At 29.8% G+C, this 20,566-nt stretch overlaps 1 protein-coding gene across 7 annotated transcripts in view; it reads left to right on the top strand.

Annotated features, from left to right (window-relative positions):
* The window catches only part of LOC145329588 (band 7 protein AGAP004871-like), a 98,259-nt gene that overhangs the window by 7,354 nt on the left and 70,339 nt on the right, over positions 1-20,566 (top strand). The gene's annotated exons all lie outside the window — the stretch shown is intronic.

Genomic DNA, 20,566 nt, shown 5'->3' with positions numbered 1-20,566 from the left:
TCCTAAATCTGTGACAACAATTAAATTTAATTAACTTATTTTTTTTGCAACATATAGGCTGAAAAGTTAAATATTAAAGTAATAAAAGGTTAAATCAATGTCCGCATTTGAGATTTTTTACATATTTCCTTTTTTTGGCTACATGCACAGAGCTTTTTGGGTTCCTCGGAATTTAGTTTTTTCTATTTCTCTATTGCAAAGGCATTTCTCATAAAAATCTCTTTTAATTCCATGCGCATTGATAAATAAAACAAGTCACTTTTTAATTCATTTCAATATCTTAAAAAATAAGCAAGCTATCCTAGTTTGAAAATGTCGTTAAAAGTGCTTCTATTTATATCATATTAGGTTAATATGTCACAAATGTCAAATCAAAAGGGATTAAGAGATTAAAAGGGGAGGGGTAGGAGGAACGGTTATGAGAGCATAATTGAATGATCATGATTGAATCGTAATTAAAGAAAAAATAAAATTGGTTATCTATTCTTTAAAAAAGCTTTATTGAGTTAGATTTTAAATGTAATTATTAGAATATTTGGTTGAGCATGCTATAATGTCGTTTTCAAGTAAAAAGAAGAATTTAATTGGACGTTATAACCCTAAATTCTACAAGAATAAAGCAACACACATACATTTTAAATTCTTTAAGCTCTAAAAAGCGCTATTGTTTTAATAGATATTAAAAAACACCTTTTATAAGATTGAACCATATTTTTAAAGAGATTAAGAATATATAATTATTTCTTTCATACTCCTACTGGTTGTTTCCCAAAACCGGAAAACGCAGTTTTATTTGAAACACCTTGTATATGTATGTATATATTCTTGTGAGTGAGGCTTTGCTACAAAAGAATTGTGAATGGGAAAGGAAGAAGCAAAAAATGTGGCTCACCAGATTATGACGTCATACGATAGAATAGCCAATGAGAGGCCAGTATACACCAATGGTAAAATTTATGCTAACCTCTTATTGGTTATTCTATCGTATGACGTCATAATCTGTGGAGCCAATTTTTTTTTGCTTCGGAGAGGAACAATAAAAAATCTAAAAAATAACATAGAATTTTGTTTAAAATTACAATGTAACTATATCTAAAACTAAGATGTTTTAGATGTTAGTATAGCCCACTGAAGTAAACATTTTAAGAAAACATATATAACCTCTAAACTTCATGGTTATATAAATTTTCATTGAATCTGTAAATAAAATCAGAAACACCATGTTCTTAAACAATTTATCACCTTAAAAGATTTAATGAAGAGATGGAGGTTTAAGATTCAATGATTGATTTTGTTAGTTATCCCAATCTTTATGCTAAAAGATGGGGAAAGATAAAGAGTGATTTTTATTGGGAAAAATAGTAAGAAAGATTAATAAATTCATATAAGAAGGATGATTGAGTAAAAGAATGAATAAAATTAGAATGTCTTAAAATTCTTCAAAATGAAAATTGGTTAATAGGCTTTTAATGCTTGTATAGAATCAACGCTTTAACTTATTGTTCTATGTCAGTATGTTCATCCTTAAAGGGAAAATTACTCGGATGTTTAAATGTTTGAAAGATCTACATAGCCAAAATAATAAGACTATAATTCCCTTTTCAACTTGAAAAAGTTAAAATTATCTTTTTGCTAAGTTATTTGAATTGATATCTTTATATATTTGATTTTTTTTAAATTGATGATATTTTTATAAGTATAACAATTTTTTGATTTAAAAAATAACATTCAAAACATAACCAACTTATTTTTTGAAAATTTATGATAATTAAAATAATCAATGTTCAATTTCAAGCAGTTTGAACTTAGCAAAACGTTTGATTTCCTTTAATGCTAGATAGATAGCATAACAATTTGATTTCAGAAATAAGAAAATAATAGTTATGCTGATAGAAAAAGAGAAAGATCTAATATTGTGATTTACAGGATCTGAAGAGCGTAGCTTCTCTATAAATGGAATAAAAAATGAATATTATCTTCTGGTGGTTGAAGAAAGTCCCCTAGAAATATCTAAAACCATCCCAATACTTGAATTTAATAATAAAAAAGCTCAAAACCATTAGGGGAGCTATGCAAAGCTTTAGTGAACTGGATATTTCTGATCAAAGGTTAGCGCTATCTTAACAGACAGACAAAACCCCAAATTCTATATTTTTCTGGTAATACTAATAATATTTTATATAATATTGTACTTGTTATGTAAACTGTAAGCTCAGTACAGCTGACTAAGCTAAGGCAAGCTTTATCATTATTCTCATTGGACATGGACAAATATTATTGATAACAAAGATAATTTAGTACATAAGCTAACAATATTGAGACGTATAACAAAATAAATCAATAAATTGAAAATTTGAAAGCACTTTGGTGGTTTGATTATTTATTAGTGAACTTTAATGACAAACTATGGCTTATAAAATCAATGGTTTCTTACTCTTTTTATGAAATTGTTAGTTGTTGCAATTTTGTTTTAGAATATTTTTCCTTCACGCAGAGCATTCTAACATGTCTAATGAGGTATCAACCATTCACAAGGGAAAGGTACTTTTCAGTTTGAATCTTTGTATTGTATTTTCTTTAGTGGTAAGCAAAACAAAAAAATCAAAAAACAAATACTTGAAGAAAGACAGCGGAGGAAACAAAATAATTTTCAAGTTTAAAATTCCAAGTAATATGAATTTCTAACGAGAAGAAGAAACAAAAAAGAAATATTAAAAGCTATTGGAATCTTTCCTACTATTAATTATAAATCCTTTACCCCTGGCCATTAACACAAATATTGGTCGAAGGATTTTTGAGGAGGGGGTTGGAGTGGGGTAGGGGTTCTTGGGGTTAGAGTAGGCCCTCCTCAGAAAGTGGGGGCAAGAGGACAAAGTGAGAGAATTTACTCAATTAGGCCTAGTGCTAGTGTGTGTGTGTGTATGTTTAGTGTGTGTGCGTAGCTGTTAATATGTGTGTCTCTGTGTCTTTTCAAAGGATGGTTTATCTTACAGACTAGATTTATTTCTTCTAATACCTCCTAAACGGCTTGGAGGCAGGTTTTTAGCTATGTATAGGAATGACCAAGTAAAGAATATAAGCAAAATTTATACTTAAAAAATGAATATTCTATCATAAGAAATTTAATTATGTAAATAAATAATCTTGTAGTAAAAATGTGTGTCAATTATTAGTCTATCAGTGGCCTCCCAGTCTAATTGTAGAAAAGCTAATAATCCCTTTAGAATAGAATGCTCTCACGAGTATAGGGATAATAAGTAACAACACTTTCAAAATCTTGGTGTTATTCTATTTTCTTTTCTTTAGGGCAGGGGAAGGAGGATCTATGTCCATACAACAAATTATTTTTTTACTAAACTTGCCAATAAATATCATATTTCTATATTAAAAGTGCTTTACTTTTGTTAAAATCTTGATAAATCTACATTAATAGTAGAAATGTGTATTTTGTTGTTATTTATCTATTCCTGTATCCCTGTTGAGGCTAGAATGGTCAGATGAGTTCTGAATATGCCAAACAAGGATAATTTAATTAAAGGTTGGGAAAACAAATCTCTCACTAATATATAAATCTATGATACTAAATAGAACAATGTTTGTCTGTTCGTTCGTTAATCCGTCTTTTATGATATCGCTTACTAGCTTACTAACTTATTAGCTTATGTGCTTTTCAGGGAGTATATCCACTATTCTTACGATGGTTCTAAGCTATTTTAATGGGATTAGGGACCCCCCTCAATAGGATTGAATATTGGAGATTTACTCCTATTTCTTTTAGGGCAAATCCTATATTTTTGTAACTGTAAATATAAATATCTTGATATTGACTGTAAGTATGAGGCAGCACCAGCTAGCACCAGCCAGCCAATTAAGGACAGGAAATTGCTAAGAACCAAAATAGAAGAAGAGGTATAATAGAAAAGTGGCTCTAATAGAATTTTTGCCTATATTCAGATATTTTTAACAAGACTTACAAGAAATCCTGTTCTGTCTTTTTTAATTACTAACTTTTTTATGACAAATTTTGGTTTTGATTTTTTCAATTTCTCCTCTTACACTGTGAGAGTTAGGAGTTGGGGGAGGGGGCGGGGGGAAGTATGAAATAAAGAGAATGAGTTGAATATATGTGTCTAAAAAAGCAGAGGATGTGGTAGAGAATAAAAGGGAAAATGGGAGAGCAATGGGAAATTTTGGGTACCAGTTGAAGGGTAGTGGGTTTATTATGTCTGATAATCAAAGAATAGAGATGGACATTCTCTCACTGAATATTCAGGGAAAAGGGATAATTTACAAATAATTTTGAAACTTCAGAGAAATATGAAATATGGAGTAGTTGGATGTGTTATAAGAATGCTCAGTTAGAAATTTAAATAGCTTTACCCAAATTCAAAATTTTTTACTAGGTTCTGTATCAGTTCTAAGGAGGGTTTATACTATTTTTAAAGAAAATAAATTTTTAAAAAGATAAAACATTACTAGAGTTTAAATAATGACTACTGGTAACCTAATTTCAGCTCAAAATTAGATGATAAAAGTAAAGTTTGCTTTGGTACTTTACATTTTTGAATAAGATGAAAAAAGAGGTAAAATTAATCCATGAAAACTATCTTTTTTTAAATTTCCTTATCCATTATCCTTGGGAAGGATATCTGGAATGAAATTAAGACAGCAATACTAGGAAAAAGAGATGGAGATAGATTACTAGATAAAAAAGAGAGAGAAGATAGAATACTAAAAGAAAATATTGCCTAATCTAACAATATATAGTAATTAGCCACATAGAACATTAGTATTTGATCAAATTATAGTCATCAGATTAGCTTCTAAAGAAATTCTTTGAGGCATGTATTTCTTAATGATTTTATGCATCATAGGAAATATATATTATGTATTGGCTATCTGTTCACTGTATGTCTATAATATAGCTTACAACTTTGATTTAATTAAGGTGATACTGAGACTAGTGGCACAATCATAGCTTTCTCCCCATTATTCTATTTCTATTTTAAATAGGCAAAAAATATAGGAGAGTTGTGCTTGTTTAAATTAGAATAATATTCTTCAACCTGATAAAGACCTTAAAATTGTTTTAGAGATATTACTAGACTAACACATTAAAGTTTTTTTAATGCAAAGATATAAGTAGACACATAAGGTTGTGATTTTTAGGGAAGCTTCAAATATGTCACGAGATAGTTTTAGGCTTTTTTTGTGATTTATACTTTTGCATACATATAAACAATTTTATATTTGGTTATTTATTCATTCATTCGGAGGTTCACTTTTTAGTTAGTATTTATAATACATGTTGATAAATGGGTTGATTATCATGTAAATAGCTACAGTGACATTCTTGTGATGGATAAGATGCGGCATTACAAGTTTTCTCACCCAATCATCCCAATCATATCAGCTTGTCATTACAGAATTGTGTCTAGTTTTAACTGGTTTAGGAATATCCATACTATAATATGAACATGCAATATTATTTCAAGCAATTTATAACAAAATTAATCTTTTAAAACTATAAAGGCTTAAAGCTTAAGGCTTTAATATTGAAATTCTATTATATATGATTCTTACATGAGTAAACTAGTTCAAGCGTTTAAACACGAGGACATGTGTGGATAATGCTTTTTCAATTTCACATTTTACCATTTTTCTGGATAGGCTATTATAAAAAATTGGCTATAATGCTTGTAATATCTGATGAAAATGGGGCAATATCAATATCATCATGAGTAAGTGCATTTTATAGAGCCTTCCTTGCTCATACTACAAATTAAACAGGGGTGCCAACTATTTTAAAGGTATTTCAATGCTTATACTACAAATCAAACAGGGGTGCAAACTATTTAAGATAGCTATCCTTTTTATACAGTAAATTAAACAGTGTTGCCAATTATTTTATAGAGCCTTCCTTGCTCATACTACAAATTAAACAGGGATGCCAACTATTTTAAAGATGTTTCAATGCATATACTACAAATCAAACAGGGGTGCCAACTACTTAATATAGCTATCCTTTTTATACTTAAAATTAAAAGTGTTACCAATTTTTTTATAGAGCCCTCTTGCTCATACTACAAATTAAACAGGGGTACCAACTATTTTATATAGATCCTTCCTTGCTCATACTACAAATTAAACAGGAGTCCCAACTTTTTACAGAGACTTTCTTGCCCATACTACAAATTGAACAGCATTGCCAACTATTTTACAGACTCCTCCTTGCTCCTACTAAAAATTAAACTAGGGGATGCCAACTATTTTTTAGACCCTTCCTTGCTCATACTACAAATTAAACAGCATTGCCATCTATTTTATTTAGACTTTCTTTTTAGACTTTGTATCTAAAGGGATGCTAAGTATGTAACTTGCTCATTTACACATTAAACAGAGTTGTCAAATGTTTATTTTTAATTAATCTAAATTAAACATGGATGTTACTCTTTTAAAGATAATGCAATACTTGTATTTCAAATAAAACACTATTTTAAAAGTTTTTAAGCATCGAATTGAAATGAGAAAGGTTACCATCTTTTAATTTTAGATGTATTTAGAAATTATTAATCTATAAAAGATAAATATGCAAAATACTATTAATGAGAGAGAATTAATGATCTAAGAATATTTTAACATTTAAATGTTAATGTTCTAAAGAGAAGATTATAAAAAGAGTTGTGAGAGTTCTGTGAACCTTGAAATAACATTGTTGTGCAGTCATATGGGAAATCACAAATCTGTGAAACTGAAAACAATGCAGTTAAAATCAGGGTGTAGGCATTTATTTATAGAAGAATAGAAATTAAAATAAAATAATATTTTTTTTTATTTTTACAACAAAATATCTTTAACTTCGATAAAAAATCCTCCTCAATACTAAAAGTAAATAGATGTAGTCTAAAATATCCTTTTATATGTCCAGAAAGATATTGTAAACGGCAGGACCGATCATACTAAATTTGCAATAATTTTACTTTGATCTAATGCAGGTTTTAGTCTAATTAACAAATGGATAGTCCTATCCTATGAACAATGGTAAAAACAATTATTTTTGAAAATTATTTTTACTTATTTTCATCAAAACCTACCCATCTCTTGTAGCACAATACTTCTAGACTAGGGACAACGCCACTAGTAGACTAAAGAATATTATTTAGATATTAAAATCAAAACAGAAAAAGTAAAAACCATCCCCAGTGCCTGGAAAAAAATGGCTGAATTTGTGTTCCCTAGCAATTACTCGAATTGCCTTTTAACCCCTTCCAAGCTATGCAGTATAAACTGAGAAAATAATGCATTATACACATTATACATAATAACATCATGATTAGACAAATTGTAGTATTATAAAAGATGGTGCAATTGTCATTTTTCATATAAAAAAAGTATTTTTGGATGTTTTTAGAAACGATGATAAAAAATAACATTTGTATAGTTTATTGAGTATTTTAGAATATTTTAAAATTTGAATTGAAAATTCGAGTTGGTAGAATTAAAATGGAGCAACTGCTAGTTTTAATGACATTTTTTTTTATAAAAAGTAGTCTGGCAAGTCCAATATAATATCTTTGTTAATGCCTTATAATCGAGTTAACTTATAAAAATTCAAAGTCGATAAAATGCAACTATTTTGGGACGAGACAACAAAGGGTCATAAAAATGAAGGATTATCCATCTCTTTTTCAGGGGATTTCTTTTTTACTTCTCCTTTCATCTCCCTCATTTTTTGACGTCATAGGGATGATTTTTTGAGACACTTTGTCCCACTACACAATTTTTACTGGGAATAGGTATAGTTTAACAGTATTTATAAAACAAAAAAAACTAATTAAATTGAAAAAATGCATTCATTGATACATTTACTTTATATCAATAGGATTTTATATTTTATTTTGCAAAACTCTAAATGAATTAAGATAATTAAAACAGCAGTGTATCTAAATTTGAATCTAAATGAAGCTTCAAGTCTGTCATTAACATTCACTATTAAATAACCTCATTTTATAAAATATAGCCCACTTTATTTTATTTATTTAAGGTTACGCCCCTAGCGGCCTCTAGGTTGAAAGTAAGATGGGGAAGTCAACCCTCTACTTTTAATTTTAGCTTTTAAAAGAAAAAGTAATGTTTTGTTTTAGTGGATTGGGTCATTTTTTTCTAGAAACAATATTTTCCTCCCCCTAAATAGTTTAAAACCTTTCTTGGATCTATGAGAAGCTTCACTGTAAAGGAGAATCAAATGGTTCAGCTGTTATCAAGATCTTTGCTACACAAAAACATATATTTAAGATTTCTCAAGTTATGACTTAATTTTTATTACTTTTGCTAGAACTACAATTGTGAAAAATTAATTTAGTATAAGATGACATTATGGCACTTATATGTATATAATAGTTTTATTATTGAGAATAATAAGACTTTTACATAGCCAGAGAAATCTTTTATTTATCTTCAACCTTCTATACAACTTTCAATCAAAACTGCAATAAAATAACTGAAATAGCCAAAGCATAACTTCAATTTTTTATGATTATAGAGAAACTATTCTTGAATAAATTAAAAATAATATTTGACAATCCCTTTAAACTCCCTCAAATTCATGGATTTAATTAAAGTAGCTAGGTATTATATACACTTTTGACTTTGCTTTGAGTCATAATTGCGGGAAATTTAAGAATTTAAATAGAAATACAGCATTTTTTGGTTATAATTATAGAGTAGCTGTTCAATGCATAATTATCCCTACTTTAAAAATCTATATGCTTTGTTCCTAATATATAGTTTAGCTGTAATGTATGATATAAAATGTTAGCTGGATACTAAGCTAAAGAATTTGTCATGGTTTAGTAATAGTGCCAAAAAATCCACCATATGATACACATTGAAACAATACATCATGCCACAAACTGTCACACCATACACAAACAATAAAATAAATTATATACAGTTTTGGCTGCAGAAAAAATGTTAGGTAGAATCATTACAGGTTATACCCAGGTATAGTTATACCTAAACTAGTAGATTGGCCTACCTATAATAGATAGGTATACATATATGTTTGTTATATATGGAAAATCCTATTAAAGTTTTTATGATTATTACATAACAAATATAGATTAACTTTATTAAAAACAGATAAATACATCCTTTATTAATTAAATTTTCAAAACAAAAATATTCTTTTTCAAATAGACACACACTAAAATAGCTCCTTCATATGTATTGATAATTTCATAAATAGATATAACTAACCATAGTATTATGGTGCCTTATAATATTGACATGGAAAAAATTAATACATTTTTTGAAATTTACAAGAGTAATTGATATATAATCTTCTAATAGTTATTATGGGTTGGTCCAAAGTCTGAGGAAATATCATTAAGACGTTAACAAGGATTACAACATACATAGACAGCGAAGCTAAATTCTAAGAAACTACAAAAAGATAGTAACGAAGTAAGTCAAAGAGTGCATGACCTTCGACCACAAAATTGGTTTAATAAATTTGATAAAAAGCCAGCAGATTATTATTTTCTCCCCGAAAAAATGAAAGAGACAGACGGACGGAAAATACTTGTTTGTTGAGTAGATGCTCAACGCCCATATGAAACTTTAGTAAAAAACCTAAGTTGTCTATCTTTAATAGGATCCGAGAAAAGCACATTTTTACAACGATCCTTGTAGCATTGCATTACCAACATACAGCAAAAATGACAACCTGAATGAATTTTACAAAATATGCAGCTGTCTATTTTGAATATAAGTAGAGAAATTTGGTTTCCTTTAAACGTTTTAGACGGGATAGGTGAAAAAACTATAGAGTAGAACCACCACTAAAAGTATAGATATTTAGTCTTACTTTAAGTTAAAGCTAGGTGTTTCTTCAGAAAAAAAAATCCTCAAATTAGCCAAAATTGATAAAATAGAAATGAAATTTCTGGTAGCTTGTTTTTTGGGGGATGATAAGGTTTGATATTATCTACAATTGACAGATTATACTCCTTTTGTTCATTAAAAATTTGAAGACAATATCAGAAATTTAGAAATCTTAAAAAGAAAACCACTGTTAGTGTGAATTCAAAAACACCAATTCTACTTCTCCCCCATGACCCAAACTTCCCACTTTTGTTTTCCCATTGATTAATGATGTGCAGAGTAGTTTTTCCGCAGAAGAAGTTGCTTTTGTAAAACATATTTCCTACACAAAATGAGAAAAATCCATTAAAGTTTTGAACATGGACTTGGGGGGGTGTGCACAACACAAACCAAGTGGTACTTTCCCTTCAAAGCGTCTATAGAGCACTGAAACTCCACACTCCCTTTTTTAAAAATAAATTATAAGAAGAGAGGGGTTAGTTTTTCCCTTATGCCTAACACCATCGGGGGGGGGGGGGAGCCCTAACCCTGCGGAGCTACGAAGTACCTAATACAGCCTAACATTTCCCTTCCCCAAAATAACTTAAAACTATAACATTTTATTCTTGTTTCATATTTAAATTTGCATTATTTAAAGAAAGTTTTATACAATCTCCTAAATTTTGTATTATAAGATAATCTATAAACCAGAAAAATAGAAAACTAATACAACAATTATTGCTTTATTGCCTTTTTCCTTCTTTTATTTAACTTAATTTATTACATTTAATCTTAGATGCTGTGAGTATTGGTGCAAAAAATATGACGTAACAAAAAAAATTAGCCAATGAGAGGCCGTTATTGACCAATGGTAAAATTTTTAGTGGCCTCTCATTGGCTAATTTTTTTTGTTACGTCATATTTTTTGCACCAATACTCACAGCATCTTAATCTTAAACCTTTTTTCTTTTAGTGATATGTTTAAAGTGAAACTTTTACCCTGTCAAAACTGAACTATTAACATTGGCACATATTTTAATAAGTAGCCATTACTGTATGAAACAAAATCATTATTACTGATAGTGTTGACACTCTAACCAATAGGAATCATAATTAATCAAACTATATGAACGGGGCGTTGTAGCTGAGAGGTAACACACTTAGGTGTGGAATTTAGAGTTCGGGTTCAAGACTCCAAATGATTACTCGAATTGCGCAGTCGCAAAACAATCACGCAACCTCCCCCTGGTTGTGTAAGAATGGAGATTATTGAGTAAGTCACTGGTCGCCGGAAGGGAAAAGCAGTTTTTTGAAACAGGCTCTCTGAAATTATTACAGATTCTGATGTATACATATATAGACAAACGAAAAATGCAAAAAACGAAATCAAAAGCGTTCCTTCTTGGGAGAAAATGTGGGAAAAGGATTTTAGCTATTTTTAACCTAAAATTCACATTGGCAAGCCTGCAAAAAAAATATATACACATTTTAAACATGTCATTGCTCAGCACCTAGAAGTGGTAGAAAAATGCTACACATACCATTGGAAAGCTCATAACCTCTAGTTTTCATATTGGTACAACGTTTTTAGTAGCGAAGCTACTCTATAATTCACAATGTCCATCCGTCCGTCTGTCCGTCCGTCTGTCCGTCCGTCCGTCCGTAATTAATGAATTGGGGGAAACGTGATTTTCTCGGCTCCTATAAAAGATAGAGAGCTGAAATTTTTTGACAACATTCCCATCATCAAGTAGCACAATTAACTATAAAACATCAATGGCGGTCGGACTGCTTTTTAGCAGGTTTTAGGCTATTTTTTATATTTTCCAAATTTTCCCCATATCTTTGGTGTTTATGGTCCGATTTTCAAAATTTTTTCAGTTAAAGATATCAAAATTAAATTTCCCGTCATTTGAAGAAACCAACAATGACGGTCAGACTGCATTTTTGCAGGTTTTTGGCTATTTTTATATTTTTCACATTTTTCCCCATATCTTTGGTGTTTATGGTCCGATTTTCGAAATTTTTTCAGTTAAAGATATCAAAATTAAATTTCCTGTCATTTGAAGAAAACAACAATGACTGTCAGACTGCCTTTTTGCAGGTTTTTGGCTATTTTTGTATTTATCACATTTTTACCCACATCTTTGGTGCTTATAGTCCAATTTTCAAAAATTTTTCAGTTAAAGATATTAACTTTAAATTTCTGGTGTTTTAAGAAAAGAAACAATGGCGGCCAAACTGCCTTTTAGCAGATTTTTGGCTATTTTTATATGTTTGACATATTTCCCCATATCTTTGGTATTTTTGGTCCAATTTTAAAACTTTTTTGCATTAACAGTTTCAAATTTTTTTCCCCCATTGTTATGTGCATCTAGTATGTAATTTACTTTAACCGTCTTCATCATACAAAATAAAACAAGGTTTCGTGTTTATTTTCTCCAATAAATCTATTCTTGATTTTACTAAATACACTTTAAATCTACTTCTACGTATTCCCATCCACAATTTTTTGTGCTTTGCTACTTATGGATGTTGTCATCCTTGTTGTACTATTATTAGTTTTTGAGCTATCCTCTGAAGTATACACAAGTTTTAAAAATGCAGTTTTTTCTTGAATTTTAAGTTTGACACTTGTTACACAAACCTTTTTAAAATTGTATTGCTTAGCACCTAGGAGTTATATAATTATTTTATATGGGTATATTTGTATATTTTAAGTGCATTCAATCTTAGCTTAATTGAAAATAGTCTTTGAAATGTGTATAGTTTGTAGTAAGAACCAATAAAGGAGGGGGGGGGGGGGGAGTTTATACACTTATTGGCAATAAAATTCAGTATAAAATTTGTTGTAATAGATATTAACATGATTCTTTTTGTAAGATCTCTTATATGATTAAACCTACCAGAATAAATATTGAAAATTAAATTATCCTTCTAGGGGCTAGTGGGGTAAAACAGCTCCAAAATTTACTTTGTTTTGCATAATTAAGCTAAGAGTAGTCACTAAAGATTTCATTTTGCCATTTTCCTTCTTGGTACTAGTTGGTTTTAACACCCCCCAAAACACAAATATTATAAGTTATGAGCCTATTTTTAAAGATATCAAGATGATTTTTAAATTTAAAATTCATTCTCATAATTGAGATACATAGCCACTAAAGATTTCGCCCTGGCTGTTTGGACTTGTTGTTATAGTTATCACATGATTATTTTTTTAAATTTTCTTATATGATTGGATCTACCTGTAAAACATCTAAAAATTTTATTTTTGGCACTTTTCTTCTAGAGGGTAAAACATCCCCCAAATTTAAATATTATGAGTTCTGAGCTTATTTTCAAAGATATCATGTTAAACTTTAATGAATGATTATTTAGTTCATTTATTTGAAAAAAAAGTTTCATTAACAAAATCAGCCCAATATTTTTAAAAAAAAGCCCAGAACTTAATGTTTTAGTAGTTTTGGGGGCAGTTTTACCCCACTAGCCTCTAGAAGGCAAGTTCCAAACTTGGGGTTTACTGGTATATTTAATCATATAATATATTTTACAAAAATAATTAGGTTGATAACTTAACAACAAGCCCGCAGATATGGCTGAGTGGTTTAACGTACGCTTATCTGTCGGGTTCACAAAGGAAAGAAACATCACGATTCAGTAAAATTTATTTAATCCATAGTAAAAAATAAACTTTAAAATCCTAATAAAAATCGATGTGGGCAATTGTTCTCTTTTTTAGCTTTGCAGTATGATTCTACAGGTGTCAGAGTATATTTTTGATATACCTTTCAAAAATAGGTTAAAAACAGTTGGTACCTACCTGCTTTGTTCGGCACAGGACATCAAAAAGTAGAGTAGGGGGAATGCCTTGGCCCCAAAGAGGCACAACTCATTACCATGCACAGTTAGGATCTCCAGACAAAGATTGTGCAATCAAAGGTTTGGTTGTCTGTAATGTACTGTACCACGGGTATGAGGTGAAGGACCAAGAGTCTGGCCTTGAGTTGACTGTTCAGTACAGGTGCAACTCACCCACACGACATTAACATTATTAACAACAAGCCCAAACATCCAGAGCAATATTTTATACTAAATTTCATTGCCTATAAGTGTATAAACTCCCCCCCCCCCCCTCTTTGGATCTTATAACTTTACAATTGAAGGTGTTTCACCACAATAGCCCCTAGAAAGTAAGTGTTAAAATTAAATCTTTAGTGGCTATGTATATCAATTATGTAAATAAATTTTAAATTAAAAAATCAGCTTGATCTTTAAAAATAGGCTCAAAAATTATAATTTTAGTGTTTTGGGGGTTGTTATAAACCGCTAACCCCAAGAATGAAAGTGCCAAAATGAAATCCTCAGTGGCTACTCAGCTCAATTATGCAAAAAAGTTTACATTAAAAAAATTAGCTTGATATTTCTAAAAATAAGTTCAGACCTTAGATTTCAGTGTTTTGGAGCTGTTTTACACCACTAGCCACTAAAAGGATAGTGCCAAAATTCAATTTCAAATATTTCTACTGGTTGATTCAATCATTTAAGAGATCTTACAAAGAGAATCAGGTAAATAACTATAACAACAAACCCAAAAACATCCAGAGCAAAATTTTATACTTAATTTCATTGCCTATAAGTGTATAACCCCCCCCCCCCCCCCCCCCGGCCCCACCTCTCCCTCCTTGGCTCTTACTAGAATGTTAAACCATACACATTTCAAAGACTATTTTCATTAAGCTAAAATTGAATGCACCCAAAATATACAAATATACCAATATAAAATAATTATATAACTCCTAGGTGCCAACCAATATATAATAAAGGTTTGTGTAACAAGTTTCAAAATTAAAATTCAAGAAAAAACTGCATATTTTAAACCTGTGTATACTTCAGAGGATAGCTCAAAAACCAATAATAGTACAAAAACGTTATATACTAATATATACCAATATAAGGTTATGAGATTTCCAATGGTATGCGTAGCATTTTACTACCACTTCTAGGTGCTGAGCAATGACATGTTTAAAATGTCTGTATATTTCTTTGCAGGCTTGCCAATGTGAATTTTAGGTTAAAAATAGCTAAAATCGAACCTAGTATTAGTGTCTAACTTTTTATCTTTGTGACGTAACAAAACTCGAAGGATGAGAGGGGAGGTGGGAAAGGAAACCCCTAAAAAAGAGATGGATTTTTGTTACGTAACGAAGATAAAAAGTTAGACACTATTACTAGGTTCGCTAAAATCTTTTTCCCGGATTTTCTCCCAAGAAGGAACGCTTTTGATTTCGTTTTTTGCATTTTTCATTTGTCTATATATGTATATATCAGAATCTGTAATAATCTCAGAGAGCCTGTTTCAAAAAACTGCTTTTCCCTTCCAGCGACCAGTGAAGTAAGAATGATACTTAGATAGTCAAAATACAAAATATCCGTAGGACCCTTTCAATTAAGTGACTTAATTTGGGACACCTGCCTTACTCGTCGAGGTTGCGGTACTTAATACCATGCTCTAGTGGCTTTAAAATTGTGTTTCAATCTACTCCTTTGACGACTGGAGCAACTTTAGCAAATCAATCAATAAATCAACTAGAATCACATATCTTCAATATTTTAACAATTACTTTATAAGTGAAATTGATTAAAAAATTAGCACAGATTTATGGCAGTTATCTTGTTTTCATGTAAAATGTCATGAATATAATTAAGCAAAAGTTTTTTATATCTCTTTTTCTTGTAATTATGGAGATTTGCATTATTTTTTGCAAAAAATTTGGGACACTTAATGTTGATATAAAATACTAAATGTTTATAAATGTATTCATATAAAAGCACAAATGTTCACATATATATTCGAGATAAAAAGACAAGTAATTAAACAATTAAATAGGAATGAGTACAAATAAAATAATTTCATTTAGAGCTCTAATAATGAATTTTTAGGTTGTGCTCTTTAAAATATAGCAAAATATTGATTTTATTAGGTAAAAGACCTAATGAAAAGCTTCCATAACATGGAGAACTCAATCTGGTCAGTAGTTACCTGAATCTTAAGCTACAGACAAAATATTAAATAGCCTTGCTATTTTGTATAATAGTATCTCTTCTATAAATTTTAAAAATGTAGATATTTTCATATAAAGTATCCTGACTCTATAAAACTAGCGGCTATGCCCAAAAAATCTAGGGGCTCTGTATTCGAAGGGCTAGGCAAAAGGCAGAACTTTAAATAACATCTAGCCTAAAAGCATCCCGGGACTCATGTCAAGCTTCCCAAAATAGAAAACTCAATCGATTCATTCGTTACTGAAATCTTAAGAATCATACAAAGAATCATACTTTTTAGTATAGGATAGGTTTAAAAAATCTTTTTCCAAAAAAAAAGGATCTACCAAAAACTTTCTCAATCCAGAAGCAAAAAGTGTCCACTTTACGAAGCTAGTAAAAGTGGGGGCACAGATAGTGACTTAAAAAAATCAACTAATGAGAGGCTACTATAAATTTTACCATTTGGTCAATTACAGTGTATACTGACCTCTCAATGGTTAATTTTTGACTTCAAAATCTGATGCTGTGAGTATTGGTTTAAAAAATATGACGTAACAAAAAAAATTAGCCAATGAGAGTCCACTTCGCATGCCGCCAATAACGGCCTCTCATTGGCTAATTTTTTTTGTTACGTCATATTTTTTACTCACAGCATCCAAAATCTGTGCCGCCACTTTTACTAGCTTCTCCACTTTACTATCCTTTGATCCGTGTAAAAATGTTGATATACATATAAAAATGTTGTGCTGCCATTCTGTAAAGTCAATTGAGCATACTCAGTACTTATCAGGGAGGAAGGGAACATTGAACCTTATAGTTTAATAAACACTTTCTCTCATTCGTTGGAGACTTTGATAAAGCTTGTATTGTAAACTAGCAGTGTCCAATATTACAACTAATACTTTCAATTGTCAGAGGATAAATATTGTTTATTTTTATTGGGGATGAGCACCAATAATTTTCGATTGTCTCATCCTTTAGAATCCCTGGTACTTACAATAGGACATGGACATGTATTCATCTAAACAGTTTATCAATGTAAAATAAATTTTTGATTATCTAAAAAACTTATTTTTTTTGTTTTTTCCTTTTTCTTTGAGACTCTTCGTAAAGATAGGAACCAAAGCATTATAATTCTATTGTATTGCACCTGTCTTATTTCTCTTTCTATTTCTTGAAATAATATTCATTTTTTTATAATGTTCTATGTAGAAAGTAAAAATTAAATTCTGACTTTTAAATTTGCCTTCAAATTAAATTATAAAAAATTATAAGTTCTTGATTATTACCATTCAATTATCTTTATGAAAACAAAGTTAATACTCATGATAATTGAAAGGTAGAAACAACTAAGCTCATTTTTTTACAAGGTGCTATTTTATGATTGTTTATCACTAAATCTTATTTTATTAAATTTATTCTTTGCTTTGGCCTTCGAGAGTGTATAGTTTTAAAGACGAAAATCGTGGATTTCGGATAAAGATGTTGAAAAATAGATAGAAGTTATCAGATGAATCTACAACAAGAGTGCGCGAAGCGTACCTGAAAGTTTTTCTCTCTTAGAACCATAAAAGAATTCAGGGGTTTGGTGATTTTGTAAAAGGCAAATGTAAATCTTTGAATCGGTAATGTATATTAGATTTATCATTTTTATACAAAAAAGTCAGTGTCGCTGAAAAAGGCTGGTTGTCTAATATTTGGCAAGTTTTTCTCTTCATATTTCTTGTTTCATAGAGTAGCCAAGTTCAATACAATCAACTCTTCAAAGGACAATCATAAACTTTAAATACCAACAAAAAAGAGATTAGTATTAAGCATATAAGTATTACAGAAGCTTTTTGAGTTTTTAAGGAAACATTTGACAGTCAATTAAAAGGATATAAAATCGTCCTACTTTACTTGACTTACAAACTTTAATGGTCTATATCAGGTTTATATTAAATAATGATTGGGTGGTACAACGGTGTTTAAACTAACCTATTCTACACAAGAGTTAATTTGTTCATCCTTGTTGGAAGTACATTAATTTTAAAACATAAGTTAAAATACGTTGTAGTTACTCTCTCGAATTATTAATATAATTTCAATATTATAGTTTGCTGTTCTGTTATAAAGCTGAAATATTAACTACATATTGATCTGTTCTATTCTAATAAACCTTGATATTTACGTTTTTTAACATCTTTCTGTGTTAGGCATGGAGTATCCTCTGAAGAGAGGATGCTTACTTTAAGTTTTATATTAGAATTAACTAGAGTGACAGCTTAAGAACTAAATTCTTTTACAGAAATATGTATATACATTTTTGGGATCAGCTGTTAGCGCAAAGTGCCTTAAAACTAATATGAACTCTTTTTAATGTTGAAATTATTATTGTTATAACTGAAAAATATTAATGTTACTTCTAGATCTAATTTGTCTCTTAGTTTACCAAATATCAGAGTTCCAAACTTTTTCACAAAATAAGAAACTCTCTCTCTTTAATTTTTGCAAAACTACTTCATGTTGACTTTATTAATGGGTTATATAGGTTATAGGACAGAGACTTTTTTTAATACCCGCGACCGTGGCTCAACATATAGCGTCAGCTCGTCTTCGAGGAGGTGATAGGTTCGAATCTCGGCTGGACACCGCGTCATAACTAAAAACGTTAAATATGGTTCCTTCTGTTGCTATGTTGAGAAGTGGGGAATGCCTTGGCCACAAATAGGCGCAACTTACTACCATGAACACTAATGACTTCTAGCCATCAAATAGTAGGTTAGCTGATGAGTGTCACTTATCTAAATACCCCGGGTGTTTCGACGGAAAAGGAGATATTTGGCTCCCCTTAGAGTTTGGACCTGACGTTAAAGTTTCATGGACAGCAGGCTAATGAGGTAATTGATAGGACAATTTTTTTATTTAGACATGTAAAAGTTTAAAGTTTATACCTCCCTCCCTCCTCCATCATATTGGATAGAAAGATTAATATTTAAAAAGGTAACCTTTTCAGATGTTTGCAAATCCTTATAAAATAACTTTATACATTCTTCTAATACAGTGATATAGGAAATGGTAATGAAATTTACTGAAAAATTTAAAGAAATAATCAAATATATTTATTTTCAGTTTTAATGTTTTCATGATAAAACATTTACAATTGTAAAGAAAGGTTTTTAACTATTTTGGGGAAGGGTACATCTGAACTCCTGAGAGTATTTGCCTCCAGAAAAACATTAATCAAAACAATTATAAATTTTTTGGGCTGATTTATCTCCCCATATTTCTCTGAACTTGAGTGAGAGATATGTTTCTTGTTATCCCCAAATTAAAGAATTCTTTATATGGCAATAGAAGAATAGTCTGCATTTACAAATCTGGGAAATTTAGATATAATTTATATTCTTAGGCTTTGATATTCATAATAATTTATTTTGCATATTAAAAAATTGATGGGGTTTTCCCTAATTAAATTATACTGGTTTAGAAAAAAAAGAAACGTTTTCGGACATGTCAATCTTTTTTGAGTGGTCATTTTTTCCAAAAAGACTGGAATGGGTTTTATGTGTCCTCAACAACTTGTAGCAAAAAACCTTCCTACGAGATTTACATAAAATAATTATATTTATTTAAAGGAATAAGATTATCTCGGTAACTTATTGATTATCAGCATGTCATTCAGTTCTTAATATGAAATCTTTGGAACGTTATTTGTAGTCCAAAGATTATTTTTTTCAAATGTTAGATAAGAATCAAACTTCATCATCTATTCTTGATAGACAGAAGTTTTAAAAATAAAACTCATGATTGTATAATTATTAATTATATTATAATTTCAGCATACAGACAATTTAATAAAAATAAATCCATAAGTTAACATAATGGTCTGTAAATTTCATTCATGTAGATGGTTCTGATTAACTCAGCACTTTTGTTTGGAGGTCAAGGGGTGAGGAGATTGTATTTTTCTTAAGTCTTCCTCTACGAAAATAGTAGGTGGGGTGCATGGAGCATCTACTGAAACTCGAATTGTATAGTCATTTCATTGATGTAAGGAGTTTTCAAACTAGAATATAGAATAAAACCTGCCATTGTAAACAAAACTTTAGAGCATCACAGATCATTTGTAAAGCTATTTATAATATATTAAATTTCACTTCATTTAGATTTTCGTGAGAAATTGGTTGTAATATTAGCAGTTAGAAAATATAAAAAGAATATTATTAATATTAGTATTCTCTTTATGTTGGAAATTTTTCACCATAGACAAATATACAATCACAATTTTTTCATGGACAATACATCGAGTAAAATTCGGTTCCCAAAGCTGCTGTTCAATGGATTATCTGTTAGATATGTCTTTTAAATATGCTTTTAAAGCACTTTTAAAAATTTTGTTCTTTATATGTTTACCTATGTTCTAAAATATATTTTTTCTCTCTAAAAACAATAAGGTTTTTAAAAAAAAATAGATTAGAGTTTACCGCCTTATTTTACCCCAAATCCCTGAAAATTCAAACAATTCTTCTCTTTTATTCTTTTGAGAAGCATAGATTTATATTTCCTATACAGTTGCGTGCTCAGAATTTTAAACATCAAATCTGATTGTCATGGCTGGAGAATATCATATTTTTCTTCTCTAAATTATTACTTCTGCTCTATATTTTTTATTGTC

This window comes from Acartia tonsa, chromosome 10, assembly GCF_053477335.1.
Source record: "Acartia tonsa isolate MP-2025a chromosome 10, ASM5347733v1, whole genome shotgun sequence".
NCBI lineage: Eukaryota > Metazoa > Arthropoda > Copepoda > Calanoida > Acartiidae > Acartia > Acartia tonsa.
The sequence above is the reverse complement of the archived record's forward strand: the minus strand, read 5'-3'. Positions and strand labels throughout refer to the sequence as shown.